We start from the raw sequence: 18,022 nt of genomic DNA on the forward strand, positions 1-18,022 counted from the left end.
ATGTTTCCGGATTAGGCAACCGTTTACGGGGAAAACGCTCACCGTGCGTGCATTCGTGGCTGCCTCTGTGGTACTCCCGTTTGCAGCTCCGTAAATGAAATAAATGCATGTCTGCTTTTTCAGTATTACTAAAGTGCGCCATTATCCCGTACGTTACAACTATTAGAACAGTTCTGCGCACTAGAATAACTTCACTGGGCTGGTGTCCGTCTATTTATTCACTGTGACGTAGATTTGCATGCAGTTTCTTCTTCCCCGGGTTACATTTGCATGCACGGTGTTCTTTTTTCTCCCGATAAATTTCAGCAGGAATGCCGTTATAACGTTTGCGGAGCTGCCGTTTCGAAACGCGCTAGAGCGTTTGCGTTTCACGTTAGACCATGCATTGTTTGATGTCAATTGTTTGTATTGGTTTGCAATATCACCTCTTCAAGAGTTTTTCCCCATCTTTTCTGAATCACCCTGTATGTGTGTATTTATTGCTATACTTAATTTTTTTTTTCTTCAATAAACCCTTATTCACAATTCTGGACAAAATGGCCTTGCTACGACTAAGACTAATCTTGTGTTTTGTTACCGTAAAATGAGTTTTGATTGTCATTTTATGATCTCTTGTAATTTTTGATTTCATTTTTACTTGACAGTCCAATCACAGAGGACTATCAATATACTGAATACCTTTAGGCCTGCTGGAATGACTTTTCAGTCCCTACAAAGTTCAGGAAGAAAATTCATCTCTTCCTCTACGGAACACGAACCCCGTCCTTTCGTATGCGGGACGAGTGCTCTACGTCTTTGGAGAAAAGTGCACTGTCCCCGTGTATGCAGATAGATAGATAGAACCACTCACAACCCCGGACTGATGCAAAGCAACTTACTTCCGTTACCTCAAAAGAAGCAGGGTTGTGTCGGAAAAATTAGCAAAGATTAATAGTAGTGGCCCCGTGCTCGCAAGTATCAAATCACTCGCGTCGTTCCGTGTAGGCACAGAGAGGAATTTTCTTCCTAAAGCAAGGTTTTCCCTAGGAGCAGGTTTCTACAGCGCGTGCAGCATGAAAACGCTGATTGGTCATGAACCTGAAATTCAGGTTTTTTTTTTTTGACCAATCATCGTTTTCACGCTGCAAATGTTGTAAAACCTGCTCCTGGGAAAAACTCGGCTTTAAAGGTGGATTCACATCTACAGACACTCACCATGTCATGTCGGACACGGCATACATTCCTTAACGTAAAAATGGCTGCCTGCGTAGTCACGATACGATAGATACGAATACGTTCATTGGTTTTATGCCAAAGAATATTTGCCGTGTCTGAGACGACACGGCGAGTGTCTGTAGGTGTGAATCCGCCCTTAAGCATCATAATCTGTAGATATAACCGGTCTTCCGAAAATATTATATTAACAAGTGGAGAGGACACATCTTTTCTACGTACAAAGTGTTTGTTAAACATTGTGCGTGCATGTATTTGCGTATTATACAGGATGCGTAGGTAACAGAAGGTATGGCATTTCACTGGCGATCCGCTGATCCTGGATGCATACTTTCAATTAGAAAAATTATCTAAATAGCGTATATATAGTACGCTCACTGCGTGTAGTCATTCATGTAGCAAGGGGTTGTATGGTTATTAAAACAATAATCTTAACTTTTCATACGGATACCCTGTGTTCAAGAACCCGATTAGAAGGTTGTTGCCTTGTGCCTTCTGACGCCAAACAAACAAAATCCACGTTTATGCGTGCAATATTCGCAGAGATATTTGCATCCAAAAATTGGAGGGAAATTGGGAAAAAATAGCTTTAAAAATGCGGGAAAACCGTTTTACCCGCATTTAATGACGTTTCTTCCTTCTTCTTTTTCGAATTGAAATATTTCCGCGAATATTGCGATTAGAAACGTGACACTTTTTTTTTTCGTTGGTGTAAGGTTCAGGAGAAAAGAGGTTGGAAAAAGGCCGAGGGGAAACAGGAGTCGCGAGAGAGAGAAACGAGAACGAGTTGAGACATTCGAAAAAGAGAGGATAGTGTAAGAGTTTGTACCGAAGAGACAGGACGGTTTCGTGGAGGTGTTGGATAATAAATTAAATAAAGTGTTGTTTTCTTCCTTTTGGGAGTCTAGAATCCAGTTATTTCGCCCTGGAATCGTAGTGGAGGTACAGCCGAGGACCTACGACCGATAAGAAGAAGAGGGGAACCTTTACTGGCGCAGTCGGCAGGATGAGGTCGTAGCTTCAACGACTCAAGATTGCGAGCTGAATTCGAAGAAGAGTGTCCTAGCGACGGTGGAACCACCCGGTTCGTATAGAAGGATAGTAGCAGCGTCAAGCACCCACGCTGTTTTTTTTTTTTTCGTGAAGTCAACCCGACAACCGGTGCTGAGAGGGGCAATCCTGCCCAGGCAAAAAGGAGCAAGTGTTGTACGGCGGTATCGAGACGATAAATAAAGATGGCGTATTTGGCAAAGGGGAACAAGGAGGATCTGGAGACCATGGCCGCCAACTTGTGAGTAGAAGTCCGACCGGAGTTCAACTTAATGCAACTAGTGAGTACCATACAGGAAAGTGAACTGTACAACGAAGCGACGTGCAGAGAGATGCTGAAAACGATCATAGGCAATAGGAAAGAAAGAGAAGAGATGGAGGAGAGGCGTAGAGAGAAAGAGATGGAGATGGAGGAGAGGCGTAGAGAGAAAGAGTTGGAGGAGCGGCGTAGAGAGAAAGAGTTGGAGGAGCGGCGTAGAGAGAAAGAGTTGGAGGAGCGGCGTAGAGAGAAAGAGTTGGAGGAGCGGCGTAGAGAAAAGGAGATGGAACATGAACTCGAAAGACTGAGGATCGAGACAGGAGTCAGAAGAGAGGAGAATAATCAAGCTGGGCGCGGCAGAACCCCCAGCCGGGATTTCCAGAACATGATGCAAAAGTTCAGAATGGAAGAAGACATAAGTCTGTCTGTACCTGGTGCTGTTCGAGCGGCAAGCTCGTCGCGCGGCCCTGGCACGGGAAGATTGGTTAGCTGAGCTCTTGGGACTTCTTCCCTACGAGATGAACCAGTTAATTGCCCGCGAGCCGGAAGAGCAAGTACAGGACTATAATCAAGTTAAGGAATTGTTATTGCGGAGATTCAAACTCACCCCAGAGAAGTTCCGACAGATGTTTTCTTCGCGCCACAAGAATCAAGAGGGCACCTGGAGAGATTTCTACCACGAACTGTGTACCTATTTTGATGGATGGACGGAGGCTTTGGGGGTCACGACGTTTGAGCAACTAAGAGATTTAATCATCACCGATCAAATGAAAAAACGCGTTCCAGCAGATTTTAAGGAACACTATCTGGACGAATGGAGTGATATGGTGTCACCAAGTGAGCTATCGGAGAAACTAGATAGATTCGATGATGTGAAGAGGACTCTGAAGACACCCTTTCCTAGTGACAGGACGAGAACCCCAGGACCGGTTCATCAAAATCCGAGATGGAAAGCCAACGGAAACCAAAGGCTTCAGGGTGAGTCCTGCCCACCTAAGGCGACGATGGGTTCGAATTCCAGAGAGAGAGCTGCAGTCACTTGTTACGCGTGTGGAGCAGAAGGCCATATAGCAAGGTTTTGTTCTGCAAGAGGCCAGCAGGAGCCATTGAGTCGGGCCCAGGTGAACTCTGTCCAGACAGAAGAGGGGGACACGATTGAAGAAACCACAGTTCTAACAGCACATATCACGGTGCCGGCAGCACCGTGATGGAATGATGGAAAATGTACCAGTTCCAAGTCCGATCAATGAGCCGAGCCGTAGGGACGGTGTGTGTACTTCATCTGCCGATGGCAAACAGAAGGCCAACAACGGCAATAACAACGATTTTTGCATACCTAACGAAGAACTTGAAGAGAGGATCATATCCCAAGTCGAGAGCTACTTCACCAACTTTAACATCATGAAGAACAACTTTCTGCTGAAACAAATCCAGAGAAACAAGGAGGGCTACATCAGCCTGAGGTTGGTCTCATCTTTCAGGAAGGTCAAGACTCTGACCAAGGACTGGAGGGTCGTCCGGTACTGTCTCAGGAACTCGAACAAATTCCAAGTCAACGGAGGAGGCACTAAAGTGCGCTGTATTGTGCCCGTACCGGCTTGCGAGACCAGATGCGCTAAAATGATCCCGGTCTGCAACATGCCGTCCGAGGGAATGACACCCGAGTCAGTGTCGCAGTTTATATCAGAACACGGAGAAGTCGTCGACGTGGCAGTCGTCAATCGAGGATCCAAGATACCATATGTCTGTACGAGGCGCTGTCCCTACGTCAACGGGAACATGGTGAAGAAGACGCTCGCCCTCGTCAAGTGCAAGACCAATCGGGACGCGTCCGCATCCGAGGGCAAGGCCTCGCAGCTCAAGGAGATGAACTCGAAACGATACGACGATGGTCATGCTGTCAACAGGAGGAGATCGGCAACGAACCAGTTCCCGGCTAGGCAGGAAACGTCCAAGCAATCGGACTGGCGATTGTTTTCGTGTCCATTTGCCAAAGGAATCAACAGAGCTACGAACCGGCAGTCGAAGACCGAGAAAACCAGAAGCCAACCGGCTAAATCTTCAATCGTCAACAACGGCGTACCCAGGAATCAGGGCAGGGAAAGGTCATCCTTCTCTTGTGCCGGTGGTGACCACCACCCCATAAACTCTTGGATGAACAACCGTTATTTGCCATTCAAGGGTGGTATGGCCGCCGCCAAAGTAGCTGCTACTGCACGGTACAACACTCGCCTACCGGATAGCGTCATGCGTTGGCCTGGGGGACCCGAAAGGGTGATACGCAAGATAATGCCGACGTCCTGTCACAGTAGCAGTGAGAAACCGAGTTACGCTCTTGAAGCATCATCATCATTTAAAAATGATGGATGTGCTTTTCGATGATGGGACGTGTAAGGTTCAGGAGAAAAGAGGTTGGAAAAAGGCCGAGGAGAAACAGGAGTCGCGAGAGAGAGAAACGGGAACGAGTTGAGACATTCGAAAAAGAGAGGATAGTGTAAGAGTTTGTACCGAAGAGACAGGACGGTTTCGTGGAGGTGTTGGATAATAAATTAAATAAAGTGTTGTTTTCTTCCTTTATGGAGTCTAGAATCCAGTTATTTCGCCCTGGAATCGTAGTGGAGGTACAGCCGAGGACCTACGACCGATAAGAAGAAGAGGGGAACCTTTACTGTTGGTATCAGGAGAGACAGGGCAACAACTTTCTAATTGGTTTTTTTGAAAACGGAGGACGATATAGAAAGTTAAATTTTTTTTCATTTTAGTAATTATGCAACCACTTGCAACGCAAATGACGTATCTGATTACTAGATACACGTTATTTGGATAATTTTTCCAATTAGAAGTATACCTCTAGGATCAACGGTTCGCCAGTACAATGCCATACGCCCTGATACGCATGGTTTATACGGGGGGGGGGGCATGAGGACATTGCCCCCCCCCCCAGGGCCAAAGGCAGATGGATCTAATGTATATGAGTATATATGAATTGACATCATCATCATCATCATCATCGTCCCCCACCCCCAGACTTTCAAGTCTATCCCCGCCTATGCTGTTACGTATGCGCCCTTTACATAGGAATTTGTGTTATGTGTTTGTATAATGCGGAGATACTGCATGTGTGCGGAATGAAAAATCGCATTGTGCACTGGTAATTTATTTGGGCAACATTTACGGCACACGTATTAGAGTCACAAAATTTCGTAGTAGATTCATAATTATTTGTCCTGTCCGCGATTCTGTGCCGGGTACTGAAGACCTAGATTTTCTCTGCTTACTGACAATATGGGGGGTCTGATATGATTTCGAAATCAGCAGCTGACAAAAATTTTAGCTCACTTTTCCCCCGATTATTCACCAGGAATTATTCGATTATTCACCGCGGATAACTAGCAAAATGGCAACAGTGATCCGTCTGGTTTTATGCTCTCATCAGTTCATGAATATACCTACGACTTTCAAACATAAAAAGACCGTAAACGGTATTTTGACGTATGATTTGACATGTAACACACCCAGTCGGTTTATCTCAGGTTCTTCAAATTTCATGACTTTTCTCACCTTGTTAAGGTCTCTTAAATTCCCAAAATATATATGTGCTAGGCCATTGGCGTACACAAAGAGGGCCCCCCCCCCCCGAGAGAAGAAAAACTCCCCAGAAAGAAAAGAAAAATCTGAAACCCCCCTCGAGAAAATTCTGCGTACGCCTATGCCGTAGGCTTCTTAGTTTAGTCGTTAAAATGAAGTTCTAGCTAGAACTACGGAAACGGTCATTTTGACCCTTATAGACACATTTAAACAGTAATATGATGGAAGAAACATATTGAAATGGGCAGTCTTCTTATGCGAACGTTAATATTGACTTAACAGATGTTTCTATCACGGTTTTTTGACCTTTTCCACTGTTTTGACTCTGCTCGGACTGTATCTCAATAGGGTTTTTTTGTTGAAAACTTGTGCCGCTTAGTTCATTCTTACAAAATTGGGTTTGGGGGTGGGGGGCAAGCCACATCACATAACCTTCAGGGCCACATTTGGTCCGCGGGTCAAGGATTTACCATGTATGGCTTAAAGGGTGGGTCGCAATGAATTTCTGAAAGAGAAATTTTGTGAGTTCTTACCTTTCAGATAGTATTGAAATTAACAGAAATCGATAACAATTACATATAGAAGGTATTTTCTTTCGATTTTTTTTTCATCGGGGGCGGGAGGCACACGAGCATTCAGTCCTGCAATAGGAATATTTACAGCGCCTCTCCGAAGTAAAGTGTCTGCCACCTCTCATTGCTGACAAAACTGACTTGAGAGCCGGCGTCGAGTAAACATCCCGACAACTGGCCTCTGAATGTAAACTATTGCTGTTGACGACAGAAACGCATCCCCCTTTTCTCGCTCGGACGTAATAAGCAACTGCCAACACTAATTTCGTTTTGGTTTTTGTGGTTGTGCACACACACACATGCAACCATCCTCCGTAATCCATCCTCCCTATGGATTAAAACGAACGATGCTTCTTTTTCCGCACATCTCTTATCGCTGCCGCCCTCCATGGGATTCCAGACATATATTCCCTCTTTAATAGAAAGGCTATGAAAAGTTCTACACTTGTAAATCGGGTGATTTCTCTCCGCAAATGGGGGCAGGAATTTTGCTATCAGACTTTTAGGTTTTGAAAATGCATCGAATTTAGATTTCGCGTAGGAAACTCGCCGAGTATTTTCAAGTGCCTGCTGTGACTCCTTCTTTGCAAAAAGTCAACAAATTCTTCCCATTCGGTGTTTTTCAGTCGTACTGCTTGCGTGACTCACGGCCTAGCTCAGGCAAAATAGCATTAACAAGCAGAAGCTTCGTCGTTAAGCCGGGTTTTTCTGGGAATAGGTTTTTTTTTCCTTGCGCAGCGTGAACCGAATCAGACCATTTCACGCCGGCAGAAACGTGTTACATAATCACGCTACGCGTTTGTGTTTCCCTAGCGTGGCACATCAGATCAGGGCGGCTATGTTATGGTATATGGGCTTGGCATCAGCTACACCGTCGTCTGCATGCGCCGGTTTAAAGGGAAGGGAAAGAAAACACAAGAGCGAAGAGAACATCTGCAAAATGCTCGGCGCACGACGCATTTGACTCCTCCAGAAGCAGTCGGCCATCGGCCAATCACGCTCGACGTAAAGCGTTGTCGTTAGGCGTATTGCGCTCTGTAGGAAAACAGTCACGCTGCTTTTCTTATTGGCGAGTGGACGGCGTGTCGCGCTGGGCGAATCACGTTGCGCGCGGCAAAGGTTTACAAGTTTGAGCCCTCTGAGATGTCCCAGGATAGCCTTCGCCATTTTTCGAAGCTCTTCAGCTGACTCATGACGTATTTTCTTTAGGTTTAAGGATAGCGTTGATATGCGTGTCAGCGATGAACCTTTCGTTCTCAAATCGCTTCTCTAATTCTCCGAAAAGCGAGTCGAAGGTATCGCAGACCGTATCGACAAGTTTCGCTTCCCCCTCTTAACGAGGCTCGAAAACAGTGAAGTTTATGAGCTTCATTCAATGATTCATTGTCTGTAATTGAAGATTTGAATGAGCTCCACTATTCCGGATTTCCCGAAAAACTCGGCAAAGGAATCTCCGGCAATTTTACGGTTGCGGGTCGAGCGACCTGGTCATATGCCGATTTGATTTTCTTTTACATGGCTCATGCTTTCCACTGAGCAAAAAAAAAAAAAAAAATTCAGTTGGTAAGCAGAGAAAATCTAGATCTTGAGCACCACGCACATGCAAGATTGAAATTGCGGACGAAGAAGATTTCTGAAAAATCATGAAATTACTCTACTAATGAGTATCGTCGATGTTTTGGACAAAATGAATTCATTCAGTGCGAAATGGGATCGAAATCGAAAAGCTGTCTCACGTATGTATTTCACATTGCTCAGAATTTGGCGGCGATTCGTGGTTTTTTCATTCCCCCACCTGCAAACTCGTAAAATTTCTCAAGCGTATTATACTTCAAACCTTATCAGTGGACTGCCAAGTGAGAATGAAGCCACAACAGCTCAAAGAACATATACATAGTCAAATCTCTTTTAAAAGTAACAAAACACGGGATAAAGGGTTATATTAACGAGCATAGCGGAACGTTAGTCGATGTTTGATAAAACCGAGAAAACTCAAATAAGTAGTTCTTCGTTATTTGAATGTGACAATAATTTTTTTTTTTTTTTTTCAAAAGTCTGAACATTTTAAAATTAGGCTAAGTGATGTGATGTGAGCCGCGGTTCTTCAAAAGGTATTGTTCTTCACGTTTTCGCAGCTCAAGGACTGGTGTGGTTGACTTTTACGTCACTTCAACCTCGTCGTCGGAAAATATGTGACAGAATTATGTTCAAACACTACCGTTTCTAAAGCTCTTAGCGACCTCCAGGAGCTGATGGAAAAAATTGTATATTGGAATTTAGTGAATAGGGCCAAAAATTAAATGTCCAAAAGTCTAATATATTTGTCGAGTCACACCAAATGATTCTGATGACCCGAGAGTTTCCACGTTATACCCATTTCAACTTTCCGAATTGAAATATGCTGTTAAAGATGCTGTAAACTTGTAAAATAATGGCAATTTTTGAAAATTGGTGACAAAGTAAATCCCTTTAGTGAAATTGGATTATTATATTATTGTAGATAATGAGAATATTTGTAATCTTCTCAAGATATACATTTTGAAAATATGTGTAAACTAATGTGGTGAAAGTTGTTATGATTTCTGCAAATTGTAACAATCTAAATCACTACACTGACTGAATTGATTATTGTAAAGCATTGGAAAGACATATATATATATATATATGTAAACCATAGTTTAATTTCGGTGTAATACAGTTGTCGAATGTTCAATATTATTCATACCTGAAGAGAGTTTCATATAATACAAATACAACGCCACAACAGACAAAATGCCCAACGAGGTGGCTGAGAGAAAGATGCCCATAAAAATATGGATGCCATATAATTCAAAAATACAGCAACCCAATTAAAAAATGCAATTAACACAAATTATAAACAATATATACACATGATAAAATATTATACAATGCCCATAAAGAATACTTATGGTTGTCTTATTCTAAGAATGGATAGCTTCTCGATTTACCCCAACATGTTTATCGTATTTCTTTTTAAACGTGTCAATTGTGTTACAATTTACTACCTCCGGGGGTAAGCTATTCCATTTATTAACAACCCTATTGCAGAAAAATTCCCTGCGACACCATAACCTTGCATTGTCCCTCACCAATCGATACTGGTGTCCCCTTGTAAAAGCAGTCGATTGGCGGTGTACTAAAAGTTCATGGTCCATCCTACCCATCCCATTGAAAATTTTGAACACTTCGATCATATCTCCTCGACACCTGCGTTCATCCAATGTAAACATATTCAAAAAATGAAGTCTCTCTTCATAACTCAAGCCCTGTGTGCCAATAAGGACACGCGTAGCTCTTCTCTGCACCCCTTCAACCAAGTCTATGTCCCTCTGTAGGTATGGTCTCCAAAACCTTACAGCATACTCCAGTCCAGGACGAACTAAGCCTCGAAAAAGCGGAAGAATGACTTTAGGAGAACGCGAAGAGACCTTTTTGAAAATGACACCACAAGCATTCTATTCGCTTTTTTGACAACCGCTGAACAATGTTCAGAAAACTTAAGTCGCTCGTCAATGAGAATTCCCAAATCGGTGACTCTAGTTGCATCCGGGATAGTGACACCATTCAACTCGTAAGAGAACCGTGGGTTGTTCGAACCAAAATGAGCGACCATGCACTTATCTACGCTAAACGTCATGCTCCATTCATTTGCCCATTCTGCAATCCTGTTTAAGTTGGTCTGGAGCAACTCCCTATCGCATTGATTCCCGATTAGCCCCATTAACTTCACATCATCTGCAAATTTGCTAGTAATCCCATCGATACCCTGATCGAGATGGTTGTTTTTAAGCGGTCATTTTGCCATTGACTGATGAATATCTCTACCTAAATAGAGAAACCAAGACGACGAAGACGAGAGCTCAGTACTTCGTACCAACCTAGCAACGGCAACGTCTCTTTTACACCCCCTGAACAACGCTAAACTCTAGATACTCATACCAATGTAATAAAAGTATATGCGTAAGCCAGGACCGCCCTTAGGGGGGTGTGCGACAGGTGCGGTCGCACCGGGCCCCGCGCTTCTGGTGATAAAAAAATAGAAAACCAAAATTGTGTGTGTAATTTTGGTAAAAATTTCAATAATAAAACAAAGTTTCTGCATTTTGACAAAAGAAAAGTAGAGAAATCTAACTAACGTAATGAATACAAGCGAGAATTATTGGTCACATCTGTTGGAGTGTCTCCCTAGTACAGGTGGACTGAGTGACCGAGAGACTGACTTTCAGGAACATTCGTTTTTAGCACACGTTACTTATATATCCGCGTCACCGACGTAAACACATATAACAAGTATAACAAATACAAATACAACGCCACAACAGGCAAATTGCCCAACGAGGTGGCTGACTTAAGAACATCATGGATCCCCGAGACATTTTTTGGAGTCCCTACCTACCACTGCTACACCACACATGCACCCCCCCCCCCCCCCGCGGAACCCCCCCCAACGAACCCCCAACGAATCGGTACATGCGGGAATGTGAGTGTACGTGTAGTGCAACCTGACGTAAAGTTTGTTTCGGTGTAATGCTTGTTATGTGTAGTGCTGTCATCTGCCCCCAGTTTTTCTAACTATGAGTTAAGTGTTATGGTTGAATGATTTATCGTTGTAGGACTGTTGCTCTCTGTGGCGAGACTTTTTAACGGGGAGATCGGCTCGCATTTGCGCCTTGAAGTTGGGAACCACAGAAAACCAACTTCAGCCGACCACCACTGTGGGATTCGAACCCGGATCCTCGCATCACGAGTCCGGCATTGTAACCACTCGACCACCACAGCGGCAACATAACATGCACTAACCGTCATGACGTCGGTCGAATATCAACAACACGTTCCTCATATTGAAGCTTCTTCATGACTGAGTTCGGGAGGCTTATTTACTCTATAGGGTGTTGACATCAGGGCAATTTTTTTAACGATCAAACTGCCATCTCTCGTAAGACGCAACGCTGTGCTACGGTGAAGTTTCTGAGTGTTTTCGAGACGCATGGCATTTTGCGCATATACAGTGCAATATTTCAATCTAACATACTTACAGAGTTTTGTGTAAGATTCAAGTTTTCAACTTAGGGCTATCTTCGTGGCAATAATGTCAACACGAGAGGGTGAAAAATTCGGAAAATGTGAAACTGTTCGTGAAAAGGCTGAAAACAAATAATAAAAAACAAAAACAATATGTTAACACACAACGTGGTGCGTTTGAAAAATTTCTGCAGCCCGCAATTCAGCCTTCGAGTAAAGGGAAGTGGATGATATTTCACAATAAATGGAGCCTCAGCCACCTCCGACACTATGACTGTATCACGCATACCGATTTGGGTGCAGAATCGTCCGATGTCAAAGAACTTCGCGAGTTATTAACAGATGACATTCAATGCGTTTTAAAGTTCACGAGCGAGATCCAAAAATCCTTTTCCGGACGCTTTCATAGCAGCATATAGGATACCACTTACTGTTCCAGTAACAAATACAACGCCGCAACAGGCAAAATTCTGAGAAAAAGATGCCCGTAACAAATATGGATGTCATACATTTAAAAAGTACAGCAATCCAATTAAAAATGCGATTGCAAACAAGTGATATCCATGATAAAATATTATACAGCACCCATAAAGAATACTTATGGTTGCGTTATCTTACAAGAGAGCGTGGAAAATTCGGAAATACGAATCTAGCAGTGAAAAGGCTAAAAAGAAATCGGAAACAATATCTTAACACCATGGGCGGAGATACAGCACCCCCCATCCGCAGCGTCACAGGTGCAGTTGACTGATCTAATGCATATGCCTATATATGAATTGACATCATCATCATCGTGCCGCCCCCCCCAGACTTCCCAGTCTATTCCGCCTATGCTTAACACGCAACGTGATGCGATTGAGAAATTTCAATTCAGCCTGTGAAAAGAAGCTTTTCACACTTAAAATTAATAAAATATTATTTAAGATCTGAAATTAGTCAAGAAAGATCGCCATCTTTAGCGAATGAATGAATGAACGCCAGGGTCTCTGCCACCGGACTTATCCCGTCGCCGATATCTCTTCCAGCCCAGCTTCGTGGCAGAGTCTGGAACAAAGTGAGCGTGTACACCTAACAGGTGTTGTGTATGATATTTCAGTGCTGCCATCTATACTTCAAATTGTGAGTGAAGTGTAATGATTGAATATTTGTAACGTTGTAGGCCTGTTACTCTCTGTGGCGAGACTTTTTAACGGGGAGATCGGCTCGCATTCGCGCCTTAAAGTTGGGAACCACGGAAAACCAGCTTCAGCCGACCGCCACTGTGGGGTCACTATAACCACTCGACCACCACAGCGGCCGTCATCTTTAGCTACATTATCAGCCCGAAACGGACATAGTGGATGAAATAAATTTTGACGAGGACCCAGTTGCAGTGAATCGTATTGAATACTATAATTAGTAAATTATTTTTAATAAAATTAAATAAATTCTATTTGTTTTTCTCTGGGGCCGTTCAAGTATTACGTAAGCAAATTTTTTGTCATTTTTGACCCCCCCCCCTCCGCACCCCCTTGTCAGCAAAATTTCGTCATCGCTGCCCCCCTACCTCCTAACGCATATTGGTGGGATCAGAAACGTACGCGGGAGGGGGTGGGGCTCGTGCTCTCCCCCCCCCCAGAAGAAGAAATATCTTTTAATGCAAAAAATATTTAAAAAAAAATTATAATTTCGAAATAAAATACCTTTATACCGCGTACCAAATGAGGCCCTGAAGGTTATCTGATGTGGCTTGCCACCCCCCCCCCCCCTCCCTCAAACCTAATTTTGTAAAAATGAACTTTGCGGCACAATTCCAGAGCATTTAAGTGTCCCGTGGCACTTTTTCAGATCACTCAAGTAGGCCTCAAAGATCACTTTCACATTCAAAGATCATCTAAGTAACCCGCGACACAGTTCCAGAACACTTAAACGATCCCTTGGCACATTTTGAGATCCCTCGAGTGACGTGTGGCACTATTTTAGAGCACTTAAGCAGCCCCCCAGTGCGGTTCTACATCACCCAAGTTACTCGCGGAACATTTTCCAGATTACTTAAGCGTTCCGTGGCATAATTACTGATCACTTGAGTGATGCGTGACACAATTCCAGAGCACTTAAGCGGCCCGGAAACATTTCCAGAGCACTTGAAGAATCCGTGAAACATTTAGAGATCACTGAAGTGGCCCTGTAAGGGACTTATAGGGAGAATGTTTATATATATATATATATATATAGTTCAATACTATCGATACTTCGTGCCCAATAACTCTATCGAAAAGGGTTTTTTCTTCCGATTTTGACGCACCGAATAAGATGCCATTAAGAGTAAGTCATATTTTCATAAAGGGTGGTTGATGACGCAAGCATTATCCAAACCCCCCCCCCCCATCACCCCCTTGTCACCAAAAGTCAATAAATCGGAAACTCCCCACCCCCTCCCGTCCCTTCGCACCGGGCACCGGTATTCAGTCACCTGGTAAGGACTGCCCTGGCGTACGCCATGCCTATCAAAAATGCTTGGCGTGTCTGCTGCCGTCTCCCTTTGTTATGCCCATTCCACTGGCCTATGACTGACTGCGGTAATAATTCTAAACTTTGTTTTCTAGTATCTCTGTACTTGAAAATATTAACCGCATCCCCCCCCCCCTCCGCATCAGCACGTATGCCGTAAAAATCGAGGGACGCCAGTTTTTTATGAATGCCGGGAAAGACGAGGTTCAATGAAGATCACAGTATGTATGCATTCAGCCGATTTTCAATAGACTTTTACAAATAAAGATATTTAATAATTTTCTAAAATCTGTGATTCGAAATTTCCTTTCATACCGGGCAAATACTGGTCTCCTTCGCTGTTTCCTTGCACGCCGGCTACTAATTCCGGGAGAACGACGTGCAGGGTTGATTACAGGGTGACTGACCCAGAGCAACACCAACTTGAAATCTGGTCGAGGGCCTCCCATGCGTAGGGACGTATGGGGATCATTTAACCTCTTCTATTATTATTATTTCTACGACGCTCTCGTGGCAATAAAATTCATTTAAACAGTCGGATGAAATCTAAATCTTATTAATCATTAGCGCCCGGAAGTTCAGTCAATATGCCATAAATGCCCTTTTTTGCCAATTTTCAAAAATTTTCAGTAAAAATGCGTTTTTTTAAAACATTTTCCTGCCATTAGTGCCTATATCGATATTGTTTTATGTTTATTCGTGACGTTTAGAGGATTCATTCTGTAGAACTTTCAAAGATTTTTTCGTGTTAAAATCTTCGAGCTTTAGTACGGATCAAGGTGCTCGATCGATTGCCGTCAAAATGACAGGGCGTGAATTTTCGTGTTCCCGACCATAAGTCGATTGCCCTCGGTCTAATTTTCGCAGGAATTGCCAACCCGTGGCACGTCATGGTATCAGAAATGGCACATGAAGCGTCTTCAGTAGAAATTCTATTCCATTTTTCGATCGAAGAAATTTTCTCCGACTTTGAAACAATCTATTTCTTATGAATAGAGGTCCTGTAGGCTGCCAGACCTATTTTTAGTATGGTATAGGCACTCTTAAAATAATAATTATGCGATGGCTTTCTATTAAATACTTTTTTGTTTGGTTTTTTATCTTTGGGCATAAGGGAGGGAGGGCATGCTTTTTTTTATAATACAATTACATTATATATCCTTGAATTCTTAGGAGGGGGGGGGGGAAGGCCAAGCCCTACGAAGTTTATTGGGAAGGCGCTTATTTTAAGAGAAATAAATAAATAAATATATGAGATGCATGCAAAGAAAGAAAGGGAGGAGAGAGAGAGAAAAAAAAATCAAAATACACAGTTTTCCTGGTACAAATGCTTTACGTATGCATAGAATGTAGTGAATGAATTCCCTGGTTCAGTAGCAATTTTCTACACTCATGTCCATCAATTAAGGATAATTCAGAATCACACGGAAATCGAAATCTCAAGTAAAAATTTCACCTGTAGAATTATCACACACATCTGCAAGAATGATATGCAAATTTCAGGAAGCCACCAGATGATGCCGATAGTACGTCACAATGACGAGAGTGTAAGAGTAGGGTATATAAGGAATGGTGGCAAAGAAGTAAAATTGTTCACAAGAGTTCTGTAAGGCGCTCAGTGCCATAAGCGAATAGTTACGACACAGAGGACGCATGTGTATGATTTTTTACGTGGTAGAATTATCGGCCGCCTGGAATGTGGGCGTACTCAGATGGAAGTATCCGAGGAACTTGGAATTGCCCAAAGCGTCATCTCTAGGCTTTGGCAACGATTCCAAGATAACGGAAATGTCAGTAGACGTTACAGTACAGGTCGCCCCCGAGTTACAACGCCGAATGAAGACCGGTATTTGGCAGTAACTGCCAAAAGAAGTAGACGGAGCACAGCATCCGACCTGCCTCGTCAGCTATCTGCAGCCACGGGTACCACAGTTTCAAGGCAAACCGGGAACAGACGTTTGGGAGATATTGGTCTATATTCTCGCAGGCCTGTCAGATGTGTTCCGCTCACTGTCGGCAGCGATTAGCCTGGAGTAGAGAACATGCAGTGTGGACATCGTCACAGTGGGCTTGTGTGATGTTTTCCGACGAGTCCAGGTTTAGCTTGCAGTCTGATTCACGTCGGACTTTCAAATGAAGAACGCCAGGTACCCGTTACCACCAAGACAACATCATTGAACGACACCGTTACGGTGGTGCAGCATTGCTCGTTTGGGGTGGAATCATACTGGGTTCCAGAACAGATCTGCATGTTCAAACCGGAACCATGAAAGCCCAAATTTATCGGGACATCATTCTGGAACAACATGTATGTTTGTTTAGGGGTGCCATGGGCGCAGAATTTGTGTTTATGGATGACAACGCCCGTCCTCACCGAGCAAACATCGTAAACGAATGCCTTGAATCTCAGGATATAACCCGTATGGAATAGCCAGCATTCTCACCTAACTTGAATCCGATAGAGCATGTGTGGGACATGCTTGGCCGACGAGTTGCAGCCCGTCAACCACCTCCTACATGTGTACCGGGACTTCGGAGAGCATTGCTTGCTGAGTGGAGTGATCTTCCCCAAGATCAGATCGATAATTTGATACTCAGCATGCCTAGGCGTTGTACGGACTGTATTTCATCGCATGGGAGACATACAATGTATTAACCATCATACCAACCATGTAATAGTAAGTTTTTGAAAAGGAGATTTTTCACAATTGCTCCAGGGAGCAAAAATCGAAGTTTTTATGAATGGTATCGCACATACACCATCGGTTTTGTTCTTTATCTTTTGTTTAATAAATGGGCTTTATGAATGAATAAGTAACGTTTGTTTTGTTTCTGAACCTTTATTTGCCGGAGCTGGCATTATCCTCAATTTATGGACATGAGTGTATATCAGATGTTGAGAGTACAAACTTTTTCAAAGATTTTTTAAAAGTATACTCATTTTGAATGCTTTGTAAATTTACTGGTAAACTATTATATTTTGTTTAGGGACTAGGTAAATATGAAACTTTTTGCATAAAATGTTTTCGTCAGGTTTGGGATTCACTGATGTCTGGTCTCCTTGGATTAACTGCTGCACGTTTTTCACACAAGTTAAAATTTCTATAAACACTCAGACGTACTTTATATAAATATAAGTGATTGGTAAAATGTTTAAAAATTGTTTTAATGAGTCAAGTTAAGGGGCCGTTCAAGTATTACGTAAGCAAATTTTTTTGCCATTTTTGACCCCCTACCCCCCGCCTCTCTTGTCAGCATAATTTCGTCATCAGCTCTGTTCCTCCCTCTGAATCCTAATAACGCATATTGGAGGGATCAGAGACGTGCATAAGGGGGGGGGGGGCTCGTGCCCCCTCCACGACAATAAAAAATTTATTTTTTTAATGCAAAAAAAAAATATTTTTTAAATTGAAATTTCTGAAGAAAATATATGTTGTTATAACCAATTTCTGTTAATTTCAGTGTCATTTGAAGGCGCTACGAACTCAAAATTTATCTTTAATAAATTCATTGCGACCCACCCTCTAAGCCATATAATGATAAATCGCATAAAGGCCCTTGTCCCGCGGACCAAATATGGCCCTGGGGGTTATCTGATGCGGCCTGCCCTCCTCAAACCTAATTTTGCAAAAATGAACTAAGCGGCACATTTACAGATAGCTTAAGTGTCCAGTCGTACTATTCCAGAACATTTAAGCGGCCCGTGGCACATTTTCAGATCACTTAAATGACCCGGGACAATTCTAGAATACTTAATCGATCCGCGACACATTTAGAGATCTCTTGAGTGACATGTGACGTAGTTTTA

At 43.1% G+C, this 18,022-nt stretch overlaps 1 protein-coding gene across 1 annotated transcript in view; it reads right to left on the minus strand.

Moving 5' to 3' along the window:
* Positions 1–18,022, minus strand: part of LOC149080781 (leukocyte elastase inhibitor A-like) — a 55,309-nt gene that overhangs the window by 15,124 nt on the left and 22,163 nt on the right. The window lies entirely within an intron of this gene.

This window comes from Pholcus phalangioides, unplaced genomic scaffold (assembly GCF_987345545.1).
Source record: "Pholcus phalangioides strain wild (caught in Gottingen) unplaced genomic scaffold, Ppha-v1.0 ptg000010l_1, whole genome shotgun sequence".
Taxonomy (NCBI): domain Eukaryota; kingdom Metazoa; phylum Arthropoda; class Arachnida; order Araneae; family Pholcidae; genus Pholcus; species Pholcus phalangioides.